This window comes from Falco rusticolus, chromosome 10 (genome assembly GCF_015220075.1).
Source record: "Falco rusticolus isolate bFalRus1 chromosome 10, bFalRus1.pri, whole genome shotgun sequence".
Taxonomy (NCBI): Eukaryota; Metazoa; Chordata; class Aves; order Falconiformes; family Falconidae; genus Falco; species Falco rusticolus.
In genome coordinates, this window is record NC_051196.1 from 34,087,568 (window position 1) to 34,099,255 (window position 11,688).

Sequence of the window (11,688 nt, forward strand, 5' to 3'; positions counted from 1 at the left end):
GCTTTCTGCTAATCAGCTGAGAGGTGGGAGGGTTTGGGAGACTGATAATGAGAGGTGAGCATCCTTCACCAGCCTGTAACTGGTATGTCCCTGGTCATCCAAAGCACCCCTTTGCCTTGGGTGCTCATGGGTCCCTAGCTGGCCCAGGCTGCCTGCTGTCAGGGTGGGCTGAGGTGTCCATGGCCATCGCAGGCGGCTTCTCCTGGGGTCTTGCGTAACCGCCTTGGCCACGTTGCCTGTGGTGAAAATCACCATCACTTGGGGTCACTTGGTGCCTTTTTGAGGGTCTGGATTTCCAGTGAGACCCTGTGTCCTGCCGGAGCTGTGGTAGCATCATCCAATGGGCTGGGTTCAAACTTCCCTTTCCTTCCTTCAGGCAACTATTTTAATTAATACTGTGATATTACTAATAAAAAGAGGGATTTCACACTCTCACCAGCTTTGGGAATCTATTGTTCAGGCTGTTTACCTCCCTTTTTTGTTCTGAGGAATGATTAATTGTCTCCTTGGACAAGGTTGTCCTCTAAATTATACTAAATTGGTAGTAATTTATGTAATATTTCTCACTTCATACAGTAGCAATCTGCTGTTTACAGATCCTTCTGCCAGACACTGCTTTTGGGGATGCTCAGCTCCGTGGCTGAGCAGTCCTGGAGGACGAGAGCCACCCCCAAACCACAGCTCTGCACCCCAAGGTGGTTGGGATCCCAGGACCTGGCCTTTGCTGTCCCCTTGTTGTTCTCCAGTGTGTTTGGTTCCCTGGCACGTCTTGGGGAGCTTCTATTTCTGGCATCTCTATTTTATTGGCAAGGAAGAAGGAGCAGGTATCTCTTACACGTTTTCTTTTTCCTGCCTGCCTCTGCCCTATTTTCCTAAACTCAGAAGTTACCCGTAGCAGAGTTACAAGGCACTGCGTAAGCGCTGCATCTCTGAGATACCTCCTGTACTGCCTGGTTTAAATACTGCAGCAATTAATTTTTTCAGACTTTTTAACCAACCTTCTGGTTCACTTATTTCATGGATGTGTTGGGTGAAAGATTAAAAAAAATGGTAAATTAAAACATAACGAAATTTTTGTCCGAAGAAGAGCAATGAAGCTGGTGAAGGGTCTGGAGCCCAAGTCCTATGAGGAGCAGCTGAGGCACCTGGGGGGGCTCAGCCTGGGGAGGAGAGGGCTCAGGGGGTACCTTATTGCTCTCTATGACCACCTGAAAGGGGCTTGGGGCGGGGGTGTGTGTGTGTGTCAGTCTCTGCTCCCAGGTAACAAGCGACAGGACCAGAGGAAACAGCCTCCAGTTGCTCCAGGGGAGGCTTGGACTGGATCCGAGGAAAAACTTCTTCACCAAAAGGGTGGCCAAGCACTGGCACAGGCTGCCCAGGGAGGTGGTGGAGCCCCCATCCCTGGAGGTGTTTGAAAGATGTGTAGCTGTGGCACTCAGGGACATGGGTTAGTGGTGGGCTTGGCAGTGCTGGGTTAACTGCTGAACTTGATGATCTTAAAGGTCTTTTCCAACCCGAAAGATTCTGTGATTCTATAGAACTTTATAGAACTATGGTTCTATAAAGCATCACCTAGAATTCTCTAGCCCAGTCTCCCACTTGAAGAAGGACTGTCACCACTACTACCACATCTGGGCAGATGTTGCTCTGTGTGGCCAAATCCTGGAAACCTCCAAGGGTAGAGACATCACCGGCTCTGGTGACCCGTCCCAGAGCTACACCAGTCTCCCACAGGACCTTTTTTCCCTAGATTTTAGCCCGACATTATATTTTATATATCGATATTTACAGTCTGCCACTACAGTGAAGAATCATCTTTGAAACTGCCCTCTGGGCAGCTGTAGGCAGCTATCAGGAGCAAGAAGCCCCGTGCATGGTACATCCATGTGGGAGGGAGAGCCCAGGAATTGTGCAGCCTGTGCTGTGCCGGGGGACAGGGACAAGGTCTCGCCCTTGACCACCCCAGCAGGTTTCTCTCACTAGGAATGAGCAGTAGAACCTTGAAGCAGTGTGGGCCTTCAGCACTGACATGGGCCTTTTTCCTGCTGGCCATTTGTCTTTTTTGCAGTTCTCAGCTGAAGTTTCAAGTTATTATAGTAATTTTATCCCAGCTTTATGTCTCCTCTCTGAAAACAAAAGAAAACACTCTTTTATTTTTCACCTCTTCAGGTGGAAGTTTTAGTTCCATCTTCTTGTTAAAAGATAATGAAAATTTTCATGTCCTTGTTCAGTCTGTTCAGTTTGGGGGATGACAGTCTTTTTGTTATTATAATGCCAGCATTTTATTTTTAGTCCGAGTTTGTTTCTTTTTTCTTGCCAGTAAGTATTGAAGCTGGGTATTCTGGTATGGAAGAATTCAGAATATATTTTTTCTTGATTAGCTACAGGGGCATATCTCTAAGCAAAAATCTTTCCATTTGGGAAAATGGGACCAGTGCAGGTGAGCTGGAGAAAATACTAGGGTGACAGCTAAATTTTTCCATAGCAGTCCTGCTCACTCTTAAAAGTTCTGATCTTAAACCTGGGATTCACAGACCATCACACTCATCTGCTATAAACCTTCGCAGTGTGAGGAAAGAGCGTTGGCTGTGTTGCAGACAGCCTTCCTAGCAGAGGCCAGTAGCATTTTGGCATGTGTTTTTACAGGAACACCTACACAATCCCCCCAGGGGCTTAAGTTAGGCTTAGAGCAGAAGAAAAAAGATATTTTCTGCCTTTTTTCACTTTTTTTTTTGTTTGGCCAAACACTCCCTCTGGAGGATAAGGGATATTCTCCTTTGCTGCTTTGCTGTTAGGGGTTTTGTCTTCAGTTCAGACTTACTCATCTAAATGGACAGGGTATGTGTTTTTGACCAAATACAGGTGTTAGATTAAACCAGTGTTGCAATTAAAAAAAATATCTTTATTCTCTGCAAGAATTTTCAATACTCTGCAGTTATGTATCTCGTGAGCATTGCAGCACCTTGTGTTCAAGGGACACAACTAAGCATGTGAACTGTCGGACTTGTCTGTCCACGCAGGAGTTTCCCGGAAACCTCCTCATCTGATGGCAGAGGGGTTGTTTGTGTTTCCTGGTCCTCCCTGGGCTGGGCAGGGACTCCTGGCTGAGTGATGGAGTTGTGCTGACCATGTCAGCCATGCAGGTGTGGTTGGGTGGCAAGATGGTAAAGCTGGCTGGAGTTTGAGAGTAATGCTGAAACCCTGGGTTTTGCGATCACCGCCTCTTGCCTCCTTTTGAAGTTACAGGTCATCTGCAAGACCTAACATGTGACAAGTACCAGTGCCCCAGGGTTCTGGAGCCACTGGCTAGCAACACAGCCTTTTCCTAATACACCCTTACCCTGTCCCATGCCATCAAACCTCAATACCTTCCCTCCTCTCCAGCCCACTAGGGATTTATTCCCCTTTTTAAGCACACAGAAATGGTGCAGAGAAGGAGCTTTGCCATGAGCCTTTGGATGATGAAGGCGTCGGGGCTCCATGTGCTGTAGGCACCAGCTCACCCTTGTTGAGGAGATGCTGGCGAAGCGGGGGTGCCCCATTGCTGCAGATGGCAGCCCGCCCCCCCGAGGTGATCTCCAGCTTAGGCTCCAGGATGAAGCTGCTCTGCTATTTCTTTTTTTCCTTTTATTTCTTTTTTCCTTGTCATTGGAGGCATTTCTGCATTTGGGGAGTGTCACAGGCCTTCTGGCTCTGTCACTTCAAAGCTTGTCGCCCTTAATGGTATTTCTCTCCAGCCAGTTCCCACCCGCTTCTCCCACTGCAGTGCACCCCCCCTCCCTCCTGCACCCGCCGCCTTAATTCTTTATGGACAAAAGCTGACTTTAGCACAAGTTTCCTTTGATCAAAGGGAGCCTTATCCAGTCCCAGAGACAAGTGCATCCCAGGGAGATGGCAGAAATTAGGTCAGCTCTGTGGTGCTCGGCATCGGGCAGACGGGGCTGCCTCCCGCCTCCCCTGCCCGTGGGGGGCTGCCGGCCACCCTGCTCCTGCCTGTGGGGAGCCCTGGGTGCAAGGCTCTACTTGCAGGCAGTTGGGGTCCCCCCCAGCCCGGGGGAGCAGCCTGTCTTTGACCCAGCAGCCTCCTGCATCCTCCAGTGCTGAGCACAGCCAGCAGCTCATTCCCTCTTATCTCAGGGTGACCCGAGCCATCTTGGGGCAAATATCTTCATTCAGGGGGGCACTGGTCTCTGCGATGCTGTCAGGATGGGGTTCATCAGGCTGTCAGCAATGAGCATGCTGGGCTTTAGGAGTTTTTTTAAAAACTGAATGAATCCCCTTGCCACTCATGGCAGCAAAGCCCAAGCCCCTTTACCAGCTATGCCACTATAACGGTTATCTACAAGGTGGGACCAAATCTCACTGGGTGTGGGATGCAAAACGCACCACTACTGGGAAAAGACTTCCATCTTTGAGGTGACTGGTTGCTTTTTTGGGTGCCTGGTAGCCTGGGTGCCCAGAAAGCCAGCAGGCAGTGGGGAGGGATGGGGGATGGGACCCGCAACTCAGCTCAGTTTGAAGGACAGGATTACCCCCAGCCCCACAGCAGCATTCAGCTCAGCCCCCTGACCTTTTGTACAGCTCATTAACAACAAATGCTGAAGAGAAGGAGGGCAGAGCCATTACAGAGCAATTTATATGTAAATGCCTAAAGTACCAAATAAAAGCAAGCCTACTGGCATTCATTAGAAAAAAAACATTATTGAATTTTCTTGTGTGTGTCTGTGTTTGTTTTTTTTCTTTTCATCTTGGCAAGACAAAGCACTCTGTCAAACCACCTATTTGGCTTCTCGATTCTCCAGTTGCATCCTTGCTGCATCCAGGCACAGGTAAGGGCCAGGTTTTCCCCTGCCCAGATGGGGTGGGGGGTGAGACAGGGAGGCTCTGGGATCCCCCACAACCCCTGGAGAAGGACATTCCACATCTGCTGCCCGCCTGGATCACCAGGGCTGTGGTGCAGACCTCCCTTCCCCTTGGAAAGACAATCCAGAGCCTCCATCCTGGAGGGATTTCTAACCAAAGTGAGTTTACCTTCAGCTAAAACGTGAATTTTCTCTGCTGTGAGGTTTTAGCTCTCAGCTAAGGGCTGCTTCTGCCAGCAGCAATAGAAACAAGGTAAAACACATGTATAAATTCTTAATCAAACTGTTATCTATAATGGCCTCAAGTAGTACAGCTGGTGGCACTGCTGCTGGAGGGGGTGTGCTGCTGTCTTTGCATATTTGAAGAACAAGTGGATTTTCCTTCCCAGCGCTGTATTGTCTCTTGTCAAGCTGAGACCACGCACAGGTGAATTTGGTGGTCCCAGGGTGCAGCTGAAGGCCTGGGGAATCACCTGCTTGTGTTGCAAGCCTGGATGCAGTTTGATTTGAGGCAGAAAAGCTCAGGTAAGACTTCTGTTTCTGGATTGGAATGCAAAGTGGAAGAGCTGCCTACACCTCTAAGCAGGTCTTTTTACACCAGCAACCATGTCAAAATCCCAGATCCTTCTCCTGCCCCCGCATCCTTCCATCCTGGCTCCTTTGCAAAGCTGCCGGAGTCTGTGAAAACCTTCTCTGCATCAGCTCTGCACCCATCGGCAGCAACCAGAGCTGTTTTCATGGGCATACGAGCCAGCAGCAGAGGCCCAGGGAGGCTTGGTGGCCTCCCACTCGCTGGTTTGGAGCAGGCTGGCTGTGCAGCCCTGCCCGTGCATCTCCCAGGCTGCCTTAAGCGTGGTACCTGGTTTCTGTTGGTTGGTGTTGTGGGGTAACTGCAACATCACCCTATGCTTGGCATTCTGGGTGACCTTATGCAAATGAATGTAAATACAACAAGACCTACCCCATTGACATACCGATGGGATCGGCTGCTGTGTCAGGTGTTAACTCAAACCAATTTCTATCACACTTCTCGACACAGTGTCTGGAGATTTCCAAGATAGACTTTCAGCAGCTGTGCAAGGGAAAGCTATTCAAATGGGAGAGAGGGAAAAAAGGAAAATAATCAATATTACAACATCACTATCAAATATGTAGGAGCCCATGTTCTGGAAAAGATGTGTTCGTTATCTCTCAGACCATTATGGCTGTATCAAACACAAGAGCTCATGTAGGGATGCTTGTGCCCATGGCCAGCAGCACAGCACATACCCAAAGCAGGTGCAATGAGCTAATGTGTCTTTGGCCTTAGCCTTCCCTCTCCTCCAAACAGCCATTTTACAGGGTTTTTTTGTAGTTTATATCGTACTTAGAATTAATTCTCAGCCTTGTGATGGGGCAAAGAAATATTCGCCTTTTCTTCTCTGCATTAGTGAGGAGCCGAACTGTTGGCAGCTCCCGCAGAGGATGGGTTTGCAATGAGCACATCTCGCCACACAGGTTTTGTCGGCTGCAGCTGCGTGGCCAACCTTGGCCAAACTTTCGGCTGTGTCTGATGCCACCAGCATGGTGACACCTGGCATCGCTGTCACAGCAAACCCTCGCTGGAGCTCCACTTTTGAGCCTGTGCTCTAGTCTGCAGGCAGCTGAGCGTGCTGAGAGCTGCAGCAAAGCAGAATCACCACCAGGAGCTTCAGTTTGCTTACAGAGATCTCCATCTGTGGGGAAAAGTAGTGATGGGTAAGTTAAAAAAGGTTAAAAATTGCTGTCCAGGTGTGCAGAGCCAGGAGGTCTCGCTGGAGCAGGTAAGGAGGGTGCTATGGCCCCAGCGTGAGCAGGAGTCAGAGCAGTGCACAGACCTGGCATGTTAATGAGCAATTTAACAAGGAGCCACCTCGGCTGGCAGCTGTTGGCTGCCTGAAGGGACAGAAAACCTCACCCTGGTGGTTGTATCATGCGTTTTGCTGCTTCCCTGTGTGCTTTGGGACCTCCACAGGGGAGCAGAGGAATGTCTGCCAGCTCTAGCAGGAATTGCTCTAGATACTTGGCTGTCTCTTTGTTTATCCAAACTGTCTAGCTGGGTGGGCTGGGGCCCTAATCAGTAGTTCATGATTGGACTAATGGAGAAAAAGACCCAGCTGGCAGATTTCCCAGTGAGTTGGGCAGCCTATTCCTTGTGTATCTGCGCTGACCCTCAGAAATCAACTGAAACAAAATCACAAGAGCTCAAAGAATCTGTCTCAGAGATGGTGTTCAGGGTAAAAGACTAAAATAATGTTGCTTAATCATGACATGCAAGAAGTCAATAAAGAATAACACAGCATAGTTCTGACGTGGTGAATTCATACCTGACTGCCAGGCTCCACTTTTATTATGTCCATAATAAGACGGTGCTGCCACTGTTTTTTGTGGCCATTAGTCCAGGGGAAGCGTTGCCTCATCCCTGCTGGACACGTGCTTTCTGGTCCTATAACCCTGGCTGCACAGAGTATTCATTTAAGCGGAGGGACTGCTCGCACCCTGCTGCCTGCTCCTGTTGGCTCCAGAGGCATGCAGTGACCTCCTGCAGCATCGTCCCCTCCATCATCCCACCGGTGCAGGAGGGTTGAGGTCTGGCAGGACTCCCAGGGCCCCCCAGTTCCCAGGAGACAATAGGAGAGGACAAGCCCCCAGGATGTACTTTCCACAGCCCATGGCCAGGAATTCTGAAGCAGGTCTTGTCTCTTGTGTGGTACCTCCTGGGGCAGAACAATTAATCAATCCCCAGCTGCTATTTGCCTGGGAATTAGCTGTTTCCTGAGGATTAACCTAATTGTCTAATTATTTGTTATATCACCTCTCCTCCCGCTTCTCATTCATTGTTTTATTTGTAAAATATCTTTAGTCTCTTTTATTTGAAAGCATTCAGGAGACTTGTTTTGGGTTTGGTGGTTTGTTTGGGTTTTTTTGCATACATTTCTTTTCTGAAGAGTCCTTGCTGATACAAACATCTCCTCAGCCTCCCTGGGAGCAAGGACTGGGGGGTCTGGCCTTTAGAGTGTGAAATTTCCCCCCCTGCCCACAGGGAAGTCCTCTAATCTGCTTTTGTTCTTGTGTTCACCCTGTCTGACTGGCTCCTGAGACAGTATTACACTGCAAAAGGGATGTGTGTCTAGAGAACATGCTCTAGACAACTCCTTGACAGGAGTTTTAGGGTTAGGGCATAAATGTGATTTTGCTCCTTCAGTAGGTGTTTAACTACTTGAGTTTGTCCTTGCCCCTAAAGAATCCACCTGCATTAGCAGAATCTGCTCTTGCCTCCCAGAAGCAATTGCCTGTTGACACCTTGGTCTTTGTTCACAAGGCACAAATGGTCACCCCCCAGAAAAGCAAACAAAACGAGGAGATCACCCACAGAGCAGCCTGTGTGACTGGGAGCGGGGATGTTTGGAAGTGCAGGGATGGATTCTCCATCCCCCATTCCAGCTGCCTTTGCAGAGGAACTTAGAGGCCCTTTAAAAGAAGTAGCCGAATTACTGACTCCTCTACAGGACCCTCACACCCTGGGCCTTACTAGCTGGTGTAAGATCCAGCCAGTTAACTTCAGCCAGCTCTTACCAGCTGGTGTAAGCTCCAGCTGGCTTTTACATCCTTCACCTGCGGTGATGTGCGGACAGCTGGTCTAAATTGTGATCTGGGGCTGAAATACTCCTGGTTGTGTCCAGAGTTAAAAGAGAGTTAAAATATGCTTTCTTTGGTGCAAAAGGAGTGCTCGCTCTTTTCTCTCCACTTGGGTATTGGAGCTAGAAGCCAACGTCGGGGGGGGGGACAGTCTGGCAAAGCTGCCACCGTCACTCAGGCAGGGAGCGGCTGAATCGCTGCAGATAATGGTCCTCTATTGATTTTGACTTGTTTTTACAATCATTTGAGAATTTTCACTAAGCAGAATGAGAAAATCTTCTGATCCCCCAGAGGGTTCTCTTGTTCCTCTCGTGCTCTCAAGGAAATAACAACAACAAATAAACAAAAAAAAAACAAAGCAGAAAAATTAAGCCCATGAGTAAACCGTAAATAATGGGGTAGAGCTGGCTGAGAGTGCTTTGATGTTCAAATGCATCAGTTACTTGATTCGGTTCTTTTCCTTATAATTTTCCTGTATGCACTTTCCCAACTTTTCATAGGCAGGATTTCAGTAAGAGGCACGGCTCCACGACAGTTCGTGGGCATTCCCAGCCCTGCACGGAGGAGCACGAGCTGGGCTGGGCATGGGGGTTTTGTTTCTTGGCTGGGTGCTTATGTCCAGAGGCTTTTGGGGATCTGCTTTGGGGGTCATTCCTCTGGGTCAAGTCTGTCTGATAAAGTCTTTGCGATGTTTTGATGAGTTCCCAAAATGTGTGTGCGTGTGTGTGTGTGTGCATTGGCTCACTGTGTATGTCTGTGCTGGACCTGGGTGTCAGGACCGCTGGAGGCTGGAGTTTGTGCCCATGGGGCGGTTGTCTCTGGGGCTTCTTGCAGATTGGAGGTGACCCTGACAAGTTTCCCGTGGCAGGGAGAAGGGGTGCGCACGTGTGTGTGCACCGTGCATGCTTGGGGACTGGGGTCTGCACATCTCATCCGAGCGCAGCGTTTGTAATAGAAGCCAACTCCAAGTGCTAGCAGCGCCGTTCTGCTGCTCAGAGGTGTTTGTTGGCTCATGCAACTGAAAAGATTATGACATTCAAAAGAAATAATTTATAAACAGCAGATGTTTCATAAACTATGATTAAAAACCCCCAACAACCACAACACCAGCCCACCCAGTATGTGCTTGTACCTCAACTTGGAAAAAAGTATCTAGATAGAACAGCTGCTGAGAGCACCAAGGGAGGTCGGCTCCGGAGCAGCGCTGAGATACACATGATGCCGAATGCCTAATAAGAAATCTTGAAGTGATACAAAAAGGGCATCTGAGGGAAATTAAACTCATACATTTTTTATAAGAAATGGGGGGAAGAATGATATGAAGTGGGGAAATGTAAAGTGGGGAATGGGGAAGGAAGAGGGAAAAACAATCATGAGGGTGCAGCAGAGCTGAGCCACACTGTTAAACGCTTTGACAGCGAGCTGTGAGCGAAGCTGGAGTGCAGCTGGCAGGCGGCGATGTGACCCTGTGCCCTGCCTTCCTGAGCCTGGCTGGGGTGAGAGCAGGACTGCTGCTGGGGACATGCGTCCTGACCAGGGAAAGAAACAGCAGGGGCTGACACTGCCGTGTACCTCTTCCCAGAAAGCCTTTTTGATACAACTGTAAAAAATTCATTTCAACATCAAAGCGCATTTTAATTTGGGCTTTCAGTTTGATTGATTTCATTTCTTCTGTGTCTGCTAAATAACGACACAAGCATTTTCAGAAAATGCCCTTCTGATACTCTCTAACTGCTTGGGTTTGGACTGTAATCAGCCCTCCTCCTCCTTCTCCTCTCGGTCCCTGCAGCCCCTGCCCAGGCGGTGGCTGCAGCCAGGAGAAGGTGGACATCTCCCTCCTTCTTGTGCTCCTGCCAGGCTGGGCAGCTGGGGCAGAGAATTTGTCTGGGGTGCAGAGCTGCTGGCTGAAAGCCTCCCTCCAGCTGTGGCCACATCTGCCACGTACCCCATGGACCGACTGCAGGTCATTGCATCTCGCTCCACTCCTGCCACCCTACCAGTGCCTACCACTCTGCAGCTGTATCCTGGTAGGAGCAGCTCCTTCCTTACAGCCTTTCCTCCACAAATCCACAGATCTGTATTTCTCCAATTTTAGTCCCTTTCACCTACAATCAGAAGACTTCTCCCACAGCCCCAGCCTTTAGTGGCCATCAGCCTCCCTGGTATGATTACATAGGTCTCTCTAAAGCATCACAGGGATGTAACTCATCTGAAGGACCCAGTCAGTTCTTTCCCAGCTGGCTATTAATTATTGTGTTTGCCCAAGAAATCCCTTGGCAGAGATCCACATCTCTTGACCAGCTTTTAGCAACCTCCGGAATAGCCTCCAGTGATGTAGTTTCCCACTCACTTCCATGCATGCTTATCTGTTCACCATCTGAGTAAAGATTTGGATGAAGCAGATGAATATCTGGTATTACCGGCCAAAAACTGCTGAGCAATGCAAAATAAATGGGGAGTATAGAAACATGGAGTGAAGGAGGAGGTCTCAGGAAGCATCTGGCCAGCCCCTCCTCAGGGAGGCTGGATCACGTAGCCCTGGCTGGCAGGAATCTGTGCCCACCGTGCAAGGGAGCTGACACAATTTGGTAGGTGCCAGCCCAGAAACCTTAGCTGGGATCTCCATCTCTCGCTGGCTAAAGATGGAGCTTTCATGGCTCCAGTGTTTGTGATTGCCACGTTCATGCCCTCCACATTGCACTGACTGCCAGAGGAGACAGGTCACAGCACAGTGACCGGGTACCTGGCACATTAAATCTGGAATTCCAGTTTGGGCATCCTGGAAGAAGGAGGCCATGTTCTGGTTTAATAATAGCTTGGTCTCCCCGGAGACCATCACATGTAGACAAGCTTCAAAAAAGGCTCATAAAGGACCTTAGAAATCCCCCTGATTTTCAGTCCCCCTCCTCTTCACACATCCCAGGTCCATCACGGTTGAGTTTCTTAGGCAGAGCAGGCTGTGCATTTGCAGGTGGTTTATTTTGTCCTCTGCATTTGCAGGTGGTTTATTTTGTCCTGGAAAGACATACATACAGAAAGAGAATTCACACAAACCTGGTGCTGCCTCATTCCCTGAGTCAGGGCTGAGGGCTCATGTTCATGTTCAGCGTTGCTCATTTGTTCCCATTTCCATGAATGAATTGCTTTTTAAAGGGTCTCCTTGGAGAGG

General features: G+C 49.2%; 1 long non-coding RNA gene across 1 annotated transcript in view; it reads left to right on the forward strand.

Moving 5' to 3' along the window:
• LOC119155078 overlaps window positions 1-11,484 on the forward strand; it is a 38,944-nt gene extending 27,460 nt beyond the window's left edge. Inside the window, exons 3-4 of the long non-coding RNA XR_005106599.1 lie at window positions 4,757-4,829; window positions 5,252-11,484. This is a non-coding gene — a long non-coding RNA (uncharacterized LOC119155078). The remainder of the gene's footprint in view (window positions 1-4,756; window positions 4,830-5,251) is intronic.
• Window positions 11,485-11,688: the final 204 nt, after the last annotated feature.